Here is a 20,058-nt window from a genome sequence, read left to right on the forward strand (position 1 = left end):
CATTAATGAGCGTTTAAAAAACTGCGGGTATTTAACTTGAAGCATCAAAGTATTTACCTTCAATTTGTCAGGTATTAAACTCTCTGCAATGATATCTATTTATGAAAGAATAAATCAATCCATTAATTGTCCTCGCACAAAATTTCTTTTTTTTTTTGAATTGTCCCCGCACAACTGGGGACCATTAAACATGGGGGGACCGCTCAATCATTAATGAGCGTTTAAAAAACTACGGGTATTTAACTTGAATTTGTCAGGTATTAAATCCTATGCAATGATTTCTATTTATGAAAGAATAAATCAATCCATTAATTGTCCCCGCACAAAATTTTTTTTTTTTTTTGAATCGTCCCCGCACAACTAGAGACCATTAAATAAACAATCCCCTCACCCAATGATAAATACTCTGAGACATAATGATAAATACTTTATGTTACATAGGTAAATACTTTACATTATATAGATAAATATTTTATGTTACATGAATAAATACTTCTCAGACATACTTGCAACTTTTAGTAAAACATCAATGATAAATACTCTCAGACATAATGATAAATACTCTATGTTACATAGATAAATACTCTATGTTATAAGGGTAAATACTTCTCAGAAATAATGATAAATACTTTTTTGAACATCAATTAACAGATAAGCATTTATTAACGGGGATTGTTATTAGATAACAGTATAATTAATGCAGATATTGTTTTTAAATGAATAATTAATGCGGGAATTGTTATTAGAGGAAGACATAATTAATGCGGGGATTGATATTAAATGACAGTCTAATTTAACAAAATTAGTGTGGGAAAAATGAAGGAATGGGAGTGAGGGGTTTCATATAATTATTCTATATATTATTTTATACTTTTGTGGAGCTCGTGTCAATTTAAAATCTCTTCGCAACAACTTTAACAGCAGTTTATATATCAATCATGACATATGAATTTCCTTAAATTAATCGGACATCGCCGATATGCATATGCTCACCTCACCAATTACAAGATTAGTCCCAGCAAATTAAATTGCAATTATTAATTAGATTCCGGTTATCTAGAATTTTGAAAATTGTGAGATTGCCACTATAAAACCTTGAAATTGTGAGATTGCCACTACAAACTTCAAAATTGTGAGAATGCCACTATAAAACGTCCATAATTGTGAAAATGCTATTAACAGTGTATTCTTATAATACTTTTATCAAAAATTAATTTGAAGAGGCGATATCAACTGGAGTATTACTGTTTTTGTATGAAGGGTATAATCGGAAATACATAATTATGTATATCAAAACAGTATTTTTCAGTTATTTTTTGATAAAAATATTATAAAAATACATAGTTAATGACATTTTCACAATTATGGACGTTTTATAGTGGCATTCTCACAATTTTGAAGTTTGTAGTGGCAATCTCACAATTTCAAGATTTTGTAGTGGCATTCTCACAATTCCCCCTAAAATAAAAATGAACCAACGTGCTTAAATTAATTATTAAATGGTAATTAATGATACCCTGACCACTACTTCCAGGCCATCCGAATAAGTAGGGCTTTAAACAATTCCAATTCTACCAAATTGATTAATTCAAATTTGAGTTTGATTTATTTATAAGTTGAAAAGATTCCAACTCAAGCTATTAATCAATCTATCAAGCTCAAATTAACTTGAAGTCAAATATAGAGCTAAATTTCTACATGAATTGAATTAGTACATTTTTTTTCGTATTTCCTTAAAAGAGATAATTTCCGTTGTATCCATGGAAACTTTTAAAATAGTCAATGTCCCCATGAAATCATCGTAATATCTAATATGTCCATAAAAATTTGATATTATTTCTTCTATCCTCTTTTATTTATTAGACTTTTATTTAATTATTTTAAATATTGAATTGGCCAAAATATCCTTTCCATTCTGTCTCTTTATTTCCAGTTCGTCTTCAAAGTTTGAACTATTTGAAAAGCTACTTTACGTTGGTGTATCAGGATTTCTTTATTTCTTTCTCTGTCTATGCTCTCGATTTTCTGAAAATGGTGTGATACATATCATTTCAAGCTAAAGATTCATAATACATCATGAATCAATAGAAATAGGGATGAAAACGGATCGGATATTATCTGACCGAATCCGGATCCGTATTCGAAAATTAGATACGGATATCCGATATCTGAATATCCGTGCGGATAGTGGTACAAATATGGTTTTGAATTTTAATTATCCATATCCGAATAGTAGATATACACCATAGCGTTTAATATATATTATGAAAATATGTATGTATATCTACGGATATCTGATCAGTATCCATATGTATCTATCTAATATCCGATTTGTATCCATATCCGAAAAAAAAAACGGATACGAATATGGTTTTACCACTATCTGATCCGTTTTCACCCCTAAACCAACAGATCCAGCTTTTGTAATCTATGCATAACAAATCCAGCTTTTGTAAGATTGACAATATTTTTTATTATTGCTTTCCAGATCCGAATACTAACATAAATCTCACTTGGAAAATACCATTAACCCTTTCTCTGCATCAATATCGGTGAAATTACGAGTAAATTACACGCCACAAACTACTGCAAATTCCGGAAATTCAGTATATAATGGATCAACTTCAATAACATTGGTATCAGGTCACAGTTGTACTTGCAAGGTCTAGATATCCAATAACATCTCATTTGATAATTTCGTCGAACACTTGATGTGCGTTAGAGTTGTTTACCTTACCAGTAAAAGCATGCCAAAGCTTCTGTAAATTCCATCAATTCACAGGGACACAAAACCAACCGACACAATATCAATCCAAGCCGCTTTCTACCAGATTGTATGCCCAGATGCGAACTTAGGGGAAACTGTTACACACAGATTTAATAGAAATTTCTCACATAATAAGCTGATGTATCATGGTTGATTAGCATTGTTGTAGTAGTGCTTCCAAGATTTAGACTGGCGAGGGCACTGAATTGCATATATATTGAAAAGAAAAAAAAAAAAAAAAAACGATTAGTAGTGTGAAACTTGTTCCCTGGCTGATTCTTATGCCTTACTCTGCCGGCCGTGTATTCGAAAAACGCTGATATTAATCGAAGTCAAGAAACTTTTGTTAATTACTAGGTAATGGTTAATTTGTTATAACTAAGTGAGATCATACTAAAATGTAACCTGAAATGCAAAAAAAAAGAAAAGAAAAAAAATATCATAGTAAAATTTAATTAAATTGATTGCTTACGTGTCAAAACTCCACGTGATAATGTGTTGGATATTGTATTGATAAATAAGGGTATTTAGGTAAAAGTATGAATATATTAGTTATAGGGACTAAAGTGTAAAATTGTAAAGTTTATATGTAAACAGATTCTCCGTTAATGAAATCACCGCAGTTTCTAAATACCGAAACCTTTATGGTATCAGAGCGGGAGAGTATCGCGTGAGCTCGCCGCTGCCGTCCGCCTCTGCGTGCGTTCGCCCAGAGCAAGTCCGGCGCCCCATCCACCGTAGTCGCCAGCGTGTAGTCGCACCACCGTCGCCAGTGAGTCGAGCACGCTGCCGCCAGATCTCGCGCCGCCGCCACCAGGTCACGCGCCGCCTCCGCCAGATCTCGCGCCAGAGACGTGTTATCGGACCCTCTCTCTCGCGCCAGATCTCGCACCAGGTCACGCGCCGTGTGTCTAAACCCTAAATCCCTGTGTCTCCGTCTTTCTCTTCTCACTTTCTCACTTTGTGTTATCGGACCCTCTCTCTCTATCTGGATTCGTAACTGATCGTTGCTGTGTTTTTTTTATTAAAAAAAAAAAAAAAAAAAAATTAAAATTAAAAAAAAAAATGGCAGAAGAGAGAAGCTTCTCTAAGTCGTCTCAAGTCATCTCAGTGAGATTGAATGGGGCTGAGAACTATCTGTTGTGGTCAAGACAAATGCTTATGCATTTGAAGGGTCAGAGACTAACCGGGTGTGTTACCGGTACAGCAAAGAAACCCGTAGCTGTGGGAGAGGAAAAGCTAGAGGAAAAACCTGAGTTTCAGAAGTGGGAGGCAGATGATGGGCAAGTTATGTCGTGGCTGGTGAATTCGATGGAGGTGAGACTGCAAAATCAGTTTATGATGTTGAACACTGCTCAACAAGTGTGGGATCGGGCAGCAGAGATGTATTCTCAGAAGGGTAACCATGGGCAGATCTATCACCTCCAGTCTAAGTCAGACAGTCTGATACAGGGAGAAATGAGTGTGACTGAGTATTTCTCAGAGTTGAACAACATGTGGGAACAAATGGATTTCTTTGATCTTTTGGCAATGAAATGCTCAGCAGATGCACTAGCCTTCACAAATTGGTTGGAGAAAAGAAGAACCTTTCGCTTCCTTGCTGGCCTCAACTCTGAGTTCGAGCAGATCCGACAGAGTCTCTGGCAGAGGAATCCTCTACCTGCTCTTCGTGATGCCTTTGCAGTAGCAGTTCAAGAGGAAAGTAGGAGGAAGGCAATGATATCTTTGCCAGTGCAGGAGGGTTCGGCTATGTTCAGCCTGCCACGCACAGTATCCTCTCAGGGTGATAAAGTATGTGATCACTGCCATAGGAAGAATCACACTCGGGAGACTTGCTGGGATTTACACGGCAGACCAGCTAGAGGTCGAGGTCGTGATGGTGGTCGTGGCAGAGGACAAGGTAGAAGTCGTGGACCAGGACGTGGTGAAGGATACCAAAAGGCGCATATGGCTGACAGCACTAGTACACCAGCTCCAGGCACTGATGATATGGTGACTCAACTGGTGACTCAGCTTGCAGCTCGGTTCTTGTCCACTACCCCAGCTAGCAGTGCCTCATCTACTGCTGCTCCATCTAGGGCTGACGGTTACACTCTCTCCTCTCTTCTTACCACTGTAGTTAGACCTGTTTGGCAGAGACTCCAGAGTTGGAGATGATTTTGTTGCATAGTCGTTTAGGGCATATATCTTTTACTGTGCTTGGAAGGTTGTATCCCAAGTTGTACTCTAAGTATAGCAAGACTAAACTAGTATGTGATGCGTGTGAGTTTGCTAAGCACACTAGAACAATGTATCCATCTTTCGGTAATAGAAGTTTTTCTTGCTTTGATATTGTTCATTCTGATGTTTGGGGGCCCTCTAGAGTTACTGATTTATCGGGTTCAAGGTGGTTTGTCACCTTTATTGATTGTTATAGCCGAATGACTTGGTTGTACCTGTTGAGGAGTAAAGAGGGAGTTCTGGAGTGCTTCAAGACTTTTCACAAAATGGTGGAAACCCAATTTGAGAAAAAAGTGAAAGTGTTACGCTCAGATAATGGCACAGAATACACCAACAGGGCAATGCAAGACTTCTTGCGAGGTAATGGTATTATACATCAAACTACATGTGTGAATACACCTGAACAAAATGGTGTTGCAGAAAGGAAGAATAGGCACATCTTGGAAGTGACAAGGTGCCTTCTCTTTGCCATGAATGTTCCGAGGTACCTTTGGGGAGAAGCAGCGCAGACTGCTACATATTTGATCAACAGAATGCCTTTGAGAGCGGTGGACTTCAGTACACCACTTGAAATGCTCACAGGGACCACCTCATTTAAGGTACCTCCCAAAAAGTTTGGTTGTGTGTGTTTTGTTCATAACACAACTCCAGGCATTAGTAAACTGGATGTGAAGGCTCATAAATGTGTGTTTGTTGGGTACTCCAGTGGAAAAAAAGGGTATAGATGTTATGACCCTGTGAAAAAGAGGATGCTGGAAAGCTTGGATGTGACATTCCGAGAAACAGAACCCTATTTTACTCTCTCTGATGCACAATCCAATACATCTTCAGTCCCATTTCATGATCTTCTTGAGGTGGTCGTCACCCATTCCTCAGACCGAGTTGGTCGAGAGGGGGAGAGTAAGGAATCTGACAACAGTATAGCCGATGATACTACGATCGGTCTGAGTCCAACTACAGAGACAGATCTGGACTCAAACATGAACCAAAGCCTACCACCTCCTAATAGGCAGATCAACAAGGTTTACACTCGAAAACCTCGCCATGAGAATGTTGAGCAGCCTCCGGTTCAAGACCAATACCAATTACATGCTCCTGTCGACGGCTCGCTCACACCATAGCCTTCAGGTAACTCAGAGTTACCCTCAGGTACTCCTATTTTCTCTGATCTCGATCTTCCTATTGGCCTGCGCAAAGGAGTTCGGTCAATTGTCTTGAAGCAAGGGGAAGATGCCTTAACATCGCATCCTATCTCTCACTATGTCTCATTTGAGACACTTTCCCCGACTTACAAAGCTTTTGTAACCTCTTTACACTCTAACTCTGTTCCATGTGATTGGAGGAAAGCAATGCAGGATCCAAAGTGGAAGAAGGCAATGTTCGAGGAGATGAGAGCACTAGTCAAAAATGACACCTGGGATATGGTCCCTAGACCGTCCAACAAGAGCACTGTGAGATGCAAGTGGGTATACTCGACAAAATATACTCCAGAGGGAAAGGTGGACAGATTCAAGGCCAGATTGGTGGCCAAAGGCTACACACAAACATATGGTGTGGACTATGAGGAGACCTTTGCTCCAGTGGCTAAGATGAATACTGTTAGAACCCTCATCTCGTGTGCGGTAAACTTCGGGTGGGATTTGTGCCAGCTGGATGTTAAAAATGCCTTTCTTCATGGTGACCTAAAGGAAGAGGTATATATGGAGATCCCACCTGGTTTTGAAAATGAACAACTGAAGGGTAAAGTGTGTCGTCTGAAGCGCTCCCTGTACGGGTTGAAGCAGTCACCACGAGCCTGGTTTGACAGGTTTTCTATGGCAATGAAGAAACTAGGCTATCAGCAAAGCAGTGCCGATCACACTATGTTCATCCAAAGAAAAGGAGAGAAAATTTGCATTCTGGTTGTCTATGTGGATGATATAGTGTTAACAGGTAATGATCCTGTTGAGATGAAGAGGCTTAAGGCCAGCTTATCCACAGAGTTTGAGATGAAAGACCTGGGTGAATTGCGCTACTTTCTAGGTATTGAGGTTGCTCGTTCAACAAAAGGGGTAGTTCTCTCACAGCAAAAGTATGTTCTAGATCTGCTGAGAGACACTGGGATGCTTGGGTGTCGACCCGTCAATACACCCATAGACCCTAATAATAAGCTGAAGGGAGGAATAGGTGATCAAGTAGATAGAGGACAGTATCAGCGCCTAGTAGGCAGACTAATCTACTTGGCACATACTCGACCCGACATTGCATACGCTGTGAGCGTAGTGAGCAGATATATGCACGACCCTAGAGTTCCACATCATGAGGCCGTGTATCAGATCCTGAGGTATCTCAAGAGCTGTCCAGGAAAAGGTGTGCTATTCAGTAAAAATGGGCACACTAGGATTGAAGTATATACAGATGCCGATTGGGCAGGGTGTTTAGATGATAGAAAGTCAACTTCAGGCTACTGTTCATTTGTTGGGGGTAATCTGGTTTCCTGGCGAAGCAAGAAGCAGAATGTAGTAGCAAGGTCCACTGCAGAGGCCGAGTATAGAGCCATGGCCCAAGGTGTGAGTGAAGGGTTGTGGTTACGAAGATTGCTATCGGAATTGGGATTGTTGGAGAACAAACCTATAATGTTGTACTGTGACAACAAGGCGGCTATAAACATAGCAAACAACCCAGTACAACATGATAGAACTAAACATGTGGAGATTGACCGACATTTTATCAAGGATAAACTTGACGAGAGCATTATATGTATGCCTTTTGTTCGAACCAAGGAGCAAATTGCTGATATCTTCACAAAAGGGTTGAGTGTCACAGACTTCTCCAATGTAATAGGCAAGATGAGCATGATCAATATCTATGCATCATCTTGAGGGGGAGTGTTGGATATTGTATTGATAAATAAGGGTATTTAGGTAAAAGTATGAATATATTAGTTATAGGGACTAAAGTGTAAAATTGTAAAGTTTATATGTAAACAGATTCTCCGTTAATGAAATCACCGCAGTTTCTAAATACCGAAACCTTTATAATGTATCTCAATAAATTATCTTTTTTCCTTGTTGGAATTGAGGACGTTCATGAATGCACCGTATATTCGCAAGGACAAATGACGAGCAATATCAAGCTTTGACTACATTTTATGTGGTAGCCACTACCAAGCTTTCAAAAAAAGACTACATTTTTATGTAAATCCCTTCAAATAAAATTACTCAAATCATATGTTGAATCAATTTTTTTTAAAAACCAAAGCTAACAATATTTATCCTTCCATCATTTGACAACCATACAAAAAAAAATTATCCCTCCATATAAAAAGGTGAGGATTGAACATGCGCATATGAGATGTAGATTCGGTAATTAGGAACTGGTAATCATTGTTTGTCATATCATAATCGTATAAGAAAATTATGTAAATAAATACATAGAGTATGACCTTTCCTTCCCATCATTTTGGCATGATCATCCTCATCACACAATCATAATTAGGAGCATTCACCAAGAGATAATATAAATTAAGCAATATAATAAGTAAAAATGAAAGTGAGTACCAGAGAGAAACAAAGGAGCATGATTGATCGGTACGCCCTCTGCTCTTTTGAACCATTTGTTTCTTGGATTTCAGTTGCTTTTTTTTTTTTTTTTTTGAAAACTTGGTAGTGGCTACCAAGATTAAATTGATAAAGGTGCTTACAACAACTAGTAGTACTAGATTTTTACAACAATTGGTTGATCTCTGTGATTAGTTGTTCCCTTCTACCCAAACCCGCATATACTACTCTTTTTACATTTCTGCAATACCTACCCCACAGCTTTGCATCTTCCCTTGCTCTATTCGCAACTAGCCACGGTGGCATCTTGACGTGACGGAATATAACTTCATTTCGTTGCCTCCATACGGACCACAACACTGCCATGAAAGTAGTAATCCACTCGCTTTTACTTTTTCCAGTTTCACGGCAGAATTGGTGGCAAGAGGCATCCCAAGTATCCGGTACTGTGTTATGCGACTGTACCAGTTGATGAAAACTACTCCATACCTCTCTAGCATTTGTGCATTCAAAAAAGAGGTGATGAGATGTTTCAACGGGGCAAGCCTCACACATCACACATCTCATGTCACAAGTCATACCTCTTATTTCCATCATCTCATGAGTCAGGATGCGGTTATTGAGCAATAAAAAGGAGAAAATTTTCACCTTAGAAGACGCTGCAGCAGACCACACATCCATGTATTTCCACTGCACCTTCCCACCCGACACCATGACTTTGTAAAATGAAGATGCCGTGTACATACCACATGTTGACCAGCGCCACACAAGATGATCCTCAAAGTCCCCAAGTACTGGTATCGTACCAGTGAAAGAAGACAACACCGGTGAGTCATTAGTTATTGCATCATGGAGAGAAATTAGTTGTGATGTTGGCCTTGGTTGTCTGTCTTTCAGTTTTCTAAGTGGTCCCGACCTCCAATTGTCGTACCAGTAAGAAATTCTTTTGCCATTGCCAACTTCCCATAGTACACACCACTGAAACAGGCCTTGTAACTTGATTAGCTGCTTCCAAAAAAAGGAACCGTTAACCAACCAAATTTGCGGCCCTAACCTATTGGGTCTGTGCTTTCTGAGTTTGTTTACTATTGAGTACCATAGTGAATCCTGCTGGTTCGTTGCCTTCCACCACCATCGAAGCAGAAGGGAGGTGTTCCTTAATTGAAGATTTGGAACCCCCAATCCGCCATATTTTTTCGGAGTGCACACAATTTCCCAATTGATTAGAGATATCCCTCTTCCATCTCCTTGTGTTTTACCCCACAGAAAATTTCGACACACACTTTCAATTCGGTTTAAGACCCATTTCGGCAATGCAAAACAAGTCATCAGGTAGATAGGCACACTACATAACACTGAATTTATTAGTTGCAAACGACCCCCCTTAGATAGAAGCTTCCCTTGCCACCCTTGAATTCTATTCTCTATCTTCTCAATTAGGGGTAAAAAATCAGGCCTACAAGGCCTCTTAACTGACAAAGGCATACCTAAGTAAGATATCGGAAACTGAGTTTGAGCACAACCCATAACAGTAGCCACCATCCTCACTTTAGATGCATTTAGGTTAATGGGGCAGAAAGCACTCTTGTAAAAATTTATGTGTAAACCCGAAGTCTTGGAGAATAGTCTTAGTACCAGCTTTAAGGTTATCATAGTGGATAAATTAGCATGTGCTATCACAGCCGTATCATCTGCATATTGAAGAGCTAAAATCATTTCAGTTGCTTTTCAAATGTTTTTCTTCTCCGCCAAATTTGATCAAAATTAATCTGTCCATGTCCATGCCCATGCCCATGTAACTAACACCTAGCTAAGCTAAATTTTAGCTAGGCGTGAAACTTTTTAGATATAACTTAATTAATATATATGTTTCTTATAATTAATATGAAATTAGGTACTAAAACTTAAAACTTGTTATAATTATCAACAGAGTAAATGTGAAGCAACGAACGATAGAGGTGAGGTATAGAAACATCAGTGTGGAAGCTGAGTGCGAGGTGGTGCAAGAGTCGAAGCCTTCACCCACATTATGGAACTCTCTCATGAGCATTCTCTCGGTACGCATGCATATTTCTCATAAAAATATTGATGATTAATGGTCATATATATATCCACTCACTACTTTTAATTAAAGTATCATTTGATCATCTTGCTGCCGCTGTAGCTGACATCCTTGGAGATGTCCAAAATGCAAGTTTTGCCTCTTGCCTCTGTACCTACAGGTTCAGGTTCAAACCACCATACCAGTTTGATATATATGGTGCAGAGACTCTTAATTTGAACTTAATTATATGTATATGAGGAGATCAGTACAATTTTGGTACACACAAATTATATATCCCATTTAAATTTTGTGGGTATATATATAGGGTGTTTCAAGGTTGCCTGGATTGAACTGTCAAGAAGCAACAATTCGCATTTTGAAAGATGTTAGTGGAGTTGTCAAGCCTGCCAGGTAATTAAGTTAATTAAATATTTTTTGAGTAAACTAATTAAGCTATACAACTATTAGTTAGTAACTAATTTATCAAACAATTAAATATAGGATCACTCTTTTGCTTGGACCTCCGGGATGTGGCAAATCGACTTTCTTGCGAGCTCTCTCTGGAAGGCTAGACAAATCTCTCAAGGTTCCTACATCCTCATAGTTTGCACACTTCCAATTAACAATTTTTTTTTTTAATAGAAATGAGAGTCTCCAATTAACATTCTTTATTTTGCAAATAATTAATAAATACAACGTGACACTTTTTCTGCAATACTATTTTTGGCCATTTGCAAATAGCACCCCACCACCACTCTTTGATCGATGCATGGTTTAAACTTTGGACCAAATCTAGGTCATAGTGACTATAGACTGCCCTGCTTTTCGCCATCAAGTCACAAACCAAATGGCTTTATCTCTAGTTCAATATACACATATTATTGAAAGGTAACCAAATTAATGTAGCTTAAAATTTTCACAATAAAACGGACTTTATTTGTTTAGGTAAACGGGGAAATTAGCTATAATGGATACAGATTAGATGAGTTTGTACCAGAGAAAACATCAGCATATATTAGCCAACATGACCTCCATATTCCTGAAATGACGGTAAGAGAGATTTTGGACTTCTCTACAAGGTTTCAAGGAGTTGGCAGCCGAGCAGGTAATTGCACAATCCATCTCAAAGCTCCTATATATTGATTTTTTTTATACACTGAGAGCGAGTCTATTGTTTTTCCTCCGCAAACAAAAATATGCAGAGATTATGAAAGAAGTAGTACGAAGGGAGAAGGAACAATGAATTACTCCCGACCCCGATGTAGATGCTTACATGAAGGTAAAAAATATAAGATCACTTTTTTTTTTTTTGAATTAAATCAAAAGGAATGAGCGAAAAAAATAATTAGTATGAAAAGTACTTTTAAAATTTAATTTCCTAATCAGTGGAGATATGGAACCTTTGATACAGGCCATATCTTTGGAGGGGTTAGAAAGAAGTTTACAGACAGACTATATCATGAAGGTAATAAGTAAGCTCATGTTAAAAGAAAAGTAGAGGGGGAAAAAGCAAAATATATAGCTGTAACATAATTCAATCCACATTATTATTAATATATTATAATCAGATAATGGGGCTAGACATATGCGCTGATACAATTGTTGGTGATGCCATGAGAAGAGGCATCTCTAGTGGGGAGAAGAAAGTACTGACTACAGGTAATATATCAAATGTTTCTCATTCTTCATTTTATATCTTTGTTTTAATTGTATTTTAGGTGTTTGATTGGTTGATGTCCTGGCTACACCAGCATGTATGTTTATTAAATAGAAGTATACATATTATTTTACCAGGAGAGATGATAATTGGGCCTTCAAAAGCTCTATTTATGGATGAAATATCAACTGGATTAGACAGCTCCACAACGTACCAAATAGTCTCCTGCCTTCAGCAGCTGGCCCACATAGCAGAGTCTACTGTCGTTGTTTCGCTTCTCCAACCAGCACCTGAAACTTACAATCTTTTTGATGATATCATATTGATGGCTGAGGGGAGAATCGTGTATCACGGACTCCGAGATGAAATTTTAAACTTTTTTGAGGAATGTGGGTTTAAATGCCCTCAATGGAAAGGAGCTGCAGATTTCCTACAAGAGGTATTGATTTACAAATCGTCCTATGTATACATATATTGCAAACAAAAACAACATTCATGATCCTGTCAAATATCCTCATTTCTTTCAAAAATGGCAATCGGACTTTTACACATTCCCGCACACTTGGTTGTGTCAGAGCATGATATTAAAACAAAATAAAAAAAAAAAAATGGAATGGATCAGGTGCTATCCAAGAAGGATCAAGAGCAGTATTGGAGCCGATCAAAAGAGGCTTACAGGTACATAAAGGTGGATGAATTTGTCGAAATATTCAGATCACACAAGGTTGGATGTGGTTTATCAGTCGAGCTAGCGAAGCCGTATGACAAGACAGAGTGCCACAAACATTCTCTTTCCTTTAGCAAATACTCTTTGTCAAAATGGGAGTTGTTCAAGGCATGCATGGCCAGAGAGCTGCTTCTAATGCGCAGGAACTCCTTTGTCTACATATTCAAATCTACTCAGTTGGGTATAATTGCACTGATCACTGGTACAGTATTTTCTTGGACGCGCATGTGGGCCGATACACTTCATTCCAATTATTATTTGGGTTCTCTCTTCTTTGCACAGTTCTTACAAATGGTGAACGGCATTCCTGAAATGGCGATGACTACAACCCGACTCCCAAGTTTCTACAAGCAGAGGGACCTCTTCTTTTACCCAGCCTGGACTTATTCAATACCTGTTTCTATTGTGAGAATACCAGTCTCTTTGTTAGAATCAGTTGTTTGGACAACCATTACTTATTTTCTTATTGGATTTACACCTGAAGCATCACGGTAAATGCACTTTGTCATCTCTTCTTATCTTATCCAATTTAAATCCTTTTTTTGTATGGAATAAGCATCAACCGCTTTACTATAAATGTTTTACTATAGTAAAAGGGCAAAAAATAACAATATGCCTTTGGAAGCAACTCAGTTTGTGGTTTTAATTTCCTTTTTACAAAATAAATTACTTCAGGTACTTCCGACAACTCCTGCTACTATTCTTTCTACATGCACTATCTCATTCTATGTTCCGATGCGTTGCTTCCTACTTCCAAATGGCTGTGGATTCTACTCATGGAGGCACTCTTCTTGTGGCGCTTTGCGCAATTTTCGGAGGGTTTGTTCTCCCACACCGTAAGCAATTGCTCATGTTTCATTTCTTCTCAGCACATGAACCTAGAAATAATACTCTCTGATCCGTGCACTTAGCATTTATCATATATACCAGTTAACTTTTACTAGAAGATCTTAAAACCTTCTTATCGGTTTGGTATTAATCACCAAGGCAGTCAAAAATAGGACAAATGTACAAAAAATTGAGTTCAAAGCTGATTGTTTGGATGGATTTGGTAAAGTGTTGATTTATGAATCCTTTTGCAGCCTCCATGCCACAGTGGCTCAAATGGGGATTTTGGGTTTCACCTTTGACATACACAGAGATTGGTCTGGCTGTAAACGAATTTCTTGCCCCGAGATGGCAAAAGGTATTATCATAACTAAGAAAAACTAAAAATAAGTAAAAAGGGAAATCTACTTGCATAGTCGGCCCTTGACATTACTTTTCCAATCCTTTGTTTTTCTTTTTATTTTAATTTTATTTTTTTACTTTGGCTCATCAAACTAGATACAATCATCAAATGTAACAATTGGGACACAAACACTGATAAGTCGAGGGTTGAACTATGCTGGATATTACTACTGGATAGGAGTTGGAGCCCTAATTGGTTTCATCCTTTTGTTCAACTTTGCGTTCACTCTTGCCTTGACCTTCAAAAGACGTAAGACTCTTTGAGTTCACAGGAAATTCATAATTAAATAGTTCAAGAGAAATAATTAACCAACCCTTAATTTATCTAGCTACACCTGCATAGCTGTTCACAATTAATATTTTCCCAAGTGGACTGTAATAACTAATAACCCAAAAATTAGTACTTAGGCTTGTTAAATATTTAAATTAATTAAGGTGCATGCAAAGGTCAATTGAAAATCGTAGTTCAATTAAATTGTTTACCAATCGGTCATCCATCCCAGCTTATGGAGCTTCGAGAGCGATTATATCTCGTGAAAAACTTCATCAACAAACCCTCATGAACACAAGGAGCCCGGTATGTTATTATTTTTATCTAGTACCACGCTAGGAATAACAAGATTGTTTTTACCAATTTTATTCGTTTTGTAAATTAGAAATGACCTATTTGACAAAGAAAATTACAACTAACTACTATATTTTTCTTTGCAGAGAAGATGGTGTTGCCTTTTATACCCCTGACTGTATCTTTTCAGGATTTAAATTACTACGTTGATTTTCGGCCATTTTTATTAATAACCCAAAAAAAAAGTTTTTTACAAAAGTAACCCCAAAATCTGAGTTTTTCCAAATATAACCAAACCGCCAGGCATGCTGGCGGTCCCCTTCTATAGCGGACCGCCAGGGACACGGGCGGTCTGCTAGGGACCCGACCGCCAGCGTTCTGGGCGGTCCGCTTTTTTTTTTTTTTTTGTGAAGTTTTAGTTTTTTTTGCTTAGGGTATTTGCCAAAAATTAAAACATTTGATATATTTATAAGTGATGTCGTAACTCTTTATAACTTTCAATTGATTTGTCAGTTGGATATCACGAGTCTAAAGATAACACTAATTAAGGACTTGGTCTTGATTCACAACTTTTTTTTTAAGAGAATAATTGGAGAGGGAGAGAGAGAATAATTGGATTATTCACTAGTGGAGAACTTGGAATTAGTGTCGGCTGTTTATGGGTATTAGTGTCGGACATTAGACGACACTAATCGGGCTGATACTAATACTTTGTAAATAGCTGACACTAAAAAAAAAACATTAGTGTCGGCTATTTATTAAAAAGCTGACATTAATACTTATTAGTGTCGGCTTTTTAATAAATAGCCGACACTAATGTTTTTTTTTTTTTTTAAATAAATTTCAAAAATTCACTATAAATCATAAAAAATTCTAAAAATAAAATTTTTTGTTCTGGAATGCTCATATATTTTTGCTGAACTATATATAAAACAAAGATATCAAATAATTCATCATAATTTACAAATAACACTCACTAAATAAAATATCATCCAAATTGCTCATTTATTGTTATCATACAAATCCTAAAACAGAAAATACATAAAAGATACATAAAAGACCCTAAATAAAATATCATACAAACCCTAAAACAGAAAATACATAAAAGATACATAAAAGACCCTAAAAACTCTAAAATTATAAAGACTATACCAAAAGTCCATGAAGGAAGACTCGGATCGCGAATCTGAGCCCGCAAAATGGTGAAACAAATCATAGATTTGTTTCTAATCCGGTTATGGGCTGTGGAGTTCCTGCCAAAATTTCAGCCCGATCCGACGGACGGATCAAAAGTTACGCCCCTTTTCGTGAAGCATGCGCAGGACCATATTGCATCACATCTTCTGGTATTTGCCTAGAAGAAGTGGCTAGGTTTGAGAAGATCAGATCGGAGAGAAGTGTGAAGCGAAGTGAAGGCTATGTTTTAAACCCTAGGCGTGCGTTTGAAAGAGGTGCGCGGGACTGACAAATCGATTGAAAGTTATAAAGAGTTACGACATCACTTATAAATATATCAAATGTTTTATTTTTTGGCAAATACCCTAAGCAAAAAAAACTAAAACTTCACAAATGAAAATATTAAGAAAAAAAAAAAAAAAAAAAAAAGCGGACCGCCCAGAACGCTGGCGGTCGGGTCCCTAGCAGACCGCCCGTGTCCCTGGCGGTCCGCTATAGAAGTGGACCGCCAGGATTCCTAGCGGTTTGGTTATATTTGGAAAAACTCAGATTTTGGGGTTACTTTTGTAAAAATTTTTTTTTTTTGGGTTATTAATAAAAATGGCCGGTTGATTTTCCTCCAGTAAGTTTGCTATGAGACAATTCATGTATTGGTTATTTTTATTTACATATATGTATGTATTAGAAATTGTTGCCAAGGGTCAATTAGATTTGCAGAGTTGATGCACCAAAAACAGCAGAAATTCATGGGCCATTCAAATTATGATGCAGAAAATGAGAGAACAAGGCTATGCAGAGACTCGACTCCAAATTTTACATAACATAACAGGGGCGTTTCGACCAGGTGTTCTTTCGGCATTAATGGGGGTTACTGGAGCGGGAAAAACAACCTTATTGGATGTGCTTTCACGGAGAAAAATAGGAGGATATATCAAAGGAGAAATACAAATTGGCGGATATCCTAAGGTGCAGGAAACCTTTGCAAGAATATTAGGCTATTGCGAACAGACAGACGTCCATTCTCCACAAATCACTGTGGAGGAATCTGTTGCTTATTCAGCTTGGTTGCGTCTACCGGCAAAAATCAGTGGTAAAACTAGACATGTGAGTTCATTCTGCTTATTTTATATATGGCATCTATATAATCAGATATACTTCCTGAATGTATTAGAAAAAAAAGAAAAGGAATTTAAGTGATTACTGTTTGGTTATTATAGGACTTTGTAAACGAAGTAATTGAAACAATAGAGCTTGATCCCATAAGAGATGTGCGGGTTGGCTTACCAGGTTTGAACGGTCTGTCGAATGAACAAAGGAAAAGGCTAACTATAGCAGTGGAGTTGGTGTCTAATCCATCAGTAATATTAATGGATGAGCCCACTTCTGGTCTTGACGCCCGTGCTGCTGCAATCGTCATGCGTGCTGTTAAAAATGTTGCTCAATCTGGTAGAACTGTTGTCTGTACCATCCACCAGCCAAGCATTGACATATTTCAATCCTTTGATGAGGTACTACTTTTCTATTGAGAGATACATAACATAGTTTCTTTTATTAAAAACCAAAGCACCGTCTTGCTTCTACTCAACTATTCACTCTTTCCATTTCCTTAACTCTCAGCTAATTTTGATGAAAAGGGGTGGAGAATTGATTTATTCTGGGCCTCTGGGTCGACAATCATGTAAAGTTATTGAATATTTTGAGGCAAGTTTTCTGATTCCCAGTAAAAGTTAAAAAATAGAACCTTATATAACTTAATTATTACAAGTGCTAGATCTCAGAAAAACGTTTTCAGGGTATTTCTGGAGTACCAAAAATCAGGGATAACTATAATCCGGCAACATGGATGCTAGAAGTTAGCTCCCCATCAGTTGAGGAGCATCTGGGAATAAATTTTGCACATATTTACAAGGAATCAAATCTATACAAGTGAGTTCTTATGACCTGTTAGGACCAAGTGTTGGCAAAATTTTATCCACTTCTATATTTTTGATTGGTTGGTACAGATATCAGCATTTCTTTCCAGCCACATAAATTGTGTCTGTCATATGCATGTAGCTCTCGTGCAAAACAATTAGTGCAACCCGTCATCATTTTCTTTTGCTAATTTTGAATTGCATTTAATTATACATATTGAAGGTAGAACGAGATTCTGGTGAAACAACTAAGCACGCCTTCACCACAGTTGACTGATCTCAGATTCGAGACGCATTACCCGCAAAAGTTCTGGGTGCAGTTCAAGGCTTGCCTATGGAAGAAATCCTTGTCCTATTGGAGAAGCCCTCAGTACAACATGAAACGCATAATGTTCATGTTCATAATATCTGTCATTCTTGGTCTTTTGTTTTGGAAGCGTGGAGGCAAAATGTATGTTTCATCTATCCAAGCAAATATATGGCTAATATATAGATAGGGAATGAGGATCATTTCTTTTAAGTGTTTACGAAATATTCTTTTGTTCTCACTTCTATTTTCCAGAAATAACCAACAAGATTTGTTCAATATATTGGGCTGCATGGTCTCTGCAACATTGTTCACTGGAATAAGAAACTGTTCATCAGCGGTACCCTTCGTTTCTCACGAACCCACCGTTGTCTACAGAGAGAACTTTGCAGGAATGTACTCTCCTTGGGCTTACTCTTTTGCTCAGGTTAGGTAACTGATCTCCATTTAATTTCATAGGCAAACACTACTAATTAACTTCCTTTGTTTTATTTTTTTTATACTTGTAATCACTGACAGCCGCTGTCAGTATTTTCTGAAAAAACTTCCTTTGTTTTTCTTTTTAATTTATTAGCAAATTTCATATATATGTTGGCATTAATTATTAATTGTAGGTTGCAATAGAGATACCGTATGTATTGTTCCAGGTAGTGCTGTTCATGATCATAGCGTACCCGGCCATCGGTTTCGAAAAGAATGACGGGAAATTCATGTGGTTCTTCTACACCATGTTCTGCACGTTACTGTACATGACTTACCTTGGCATGATGCTCACAGCCATGACTCCGACTGTTGAGCTTGCCGCCACTCTGCAGCCTTTTTTCTACCAAATCTTCAACCTTTTCTCTGGCTTCATTGTTCCTCGCCCCGTATGCAGGCAACCCTCATTCTGATTATATCTTCGCTAACAACAAATATATAATGAGTTGCTTGAATTTACATAAATGTTTGAAATTTATTAATTTTTCTCTGCAGCAAATTCCGGGATGGTGGGTTTGGATGTACTACATATGCCCGTTGGGCTGGACTCTGAATGCGCTCTTCACCTCACAGTACGGAGATGTCCAAAAACTAATCATAATCTTTGGAGAGGAGAAATCCGTTTTGCAGTTTCTAGAAGATTATTTCGGGTTCCGCCATGACCGTTTACCACTGGTTGCTGTAATTCTTGCACTGTATCCTATTGCATTTGCCACTCTTTTTGCTTATTTCATAGGGAGAATCAATTTCCAAAAAAGATAACTCAGTTTTTATTGCAAACATTGTTTTTTGTAAATATTAAAGAAAAAATATTAATGGAACCAAGAAAGAGATAGTTGAATTATAAATATTAACTCAGTTTTTATTGCAAACATTGTTTTTGTGTAAAGATTAAAAAAGAATATTAATTAAGGGAACCAAGAAAGAGATTGTTGAATTATAAACTTATTTTTTTTATAATAAAATTAGGTTTGTTGAGAAATATGAATAAAACTCTTTGAATTCAACCATGGGCTGAATTTGAGGCTAATTAAAGAGGATTTTGACAAGTCAAATGTTGGTTATTTTGACTGTATGACATATGATGTTAAAGAACTTTAAGTCTAGATTCAAATAGTGAAAATTTCAAGTTCAAAATCGAGATGGCAATCCTCTTTAGAAATTGGAATTTGGAAGGTTAGACCTCCATCTTTCTATAATAAAAATAGTTAAGATTTCAGGTCAGTTGGACTTCTCTATAGAAAGTCATGGTTGTTTTAGTGAAGGGTGGTGAAAGTTTATTATACTGTTTAGACCATCTTTTTGTTTATAATGTTGTATGAATTTCTTGAGTTTTCTTCTGATGTCTAGGGAAATAAAAGAAGTGTGCTGTTATATAAGAGAATTGATAATAAAAATTAAGTTTGATTGTTAATTTGTTATTCTTTTTTTCA

The 20,058-nt window shown here is 37.4% G+C and overlaps 1 pseudogene across 1 annotated transcript; it reads left to right on the forward strand.

Moving 5' to 3' along the window:
• Positions 1-10,301: 10,301 nt before the first annotated feature.
• Positions 10,302-19,409, forward strand: LOC144547230 (ABC transporter G family member 41-like; annotated as a pseudogene). The gene is made up of 23 exons (XR_013509056.1): positions 10,302-10,321; positions 10,457-10,583; positions 10,896-10,981; positions 11,072-11,156; positions 11,516-11,675; positions 11,773-11,849; positions 11,982-12,035; positions 12,139-12,229; positions 12,365-12,666; positions 12,850-13,445; positions 13,630-13,790; positions 14,037-14,140; positions 14,281-14,434; positions 14,688-14,765; positions 14,896-14,994; positions 16,707-17,029; positions 17,143-17,433; positions 17,543-17,626; positions 17,718-17,851; positions 18,062-18,289; positions 18,401-18,572; positions 18,760-19,014; positions 19,121-19,409. The product of XR_013509056.1 is annotated as an ABC transporter G family member 41-like (transcript).
• The last annotated feature ends 649 nt before the right edge of the window (positions 19,410-20,058 follow it).

The sequence above is a fragment of the Carex rostrata genome, chromosome 31, assembly GCF_964058835.1.
Source record: "Carex rostrata chromosome 31, lpCarRost1.2, whole genome shotgun sequence".
NCBI classification, from domain to species: Eukaryota; Viridiplantae; Streptophyta; class Magnoliopsida; order Poales; family Cyperaceae; genus Carex; species Carex rostrata.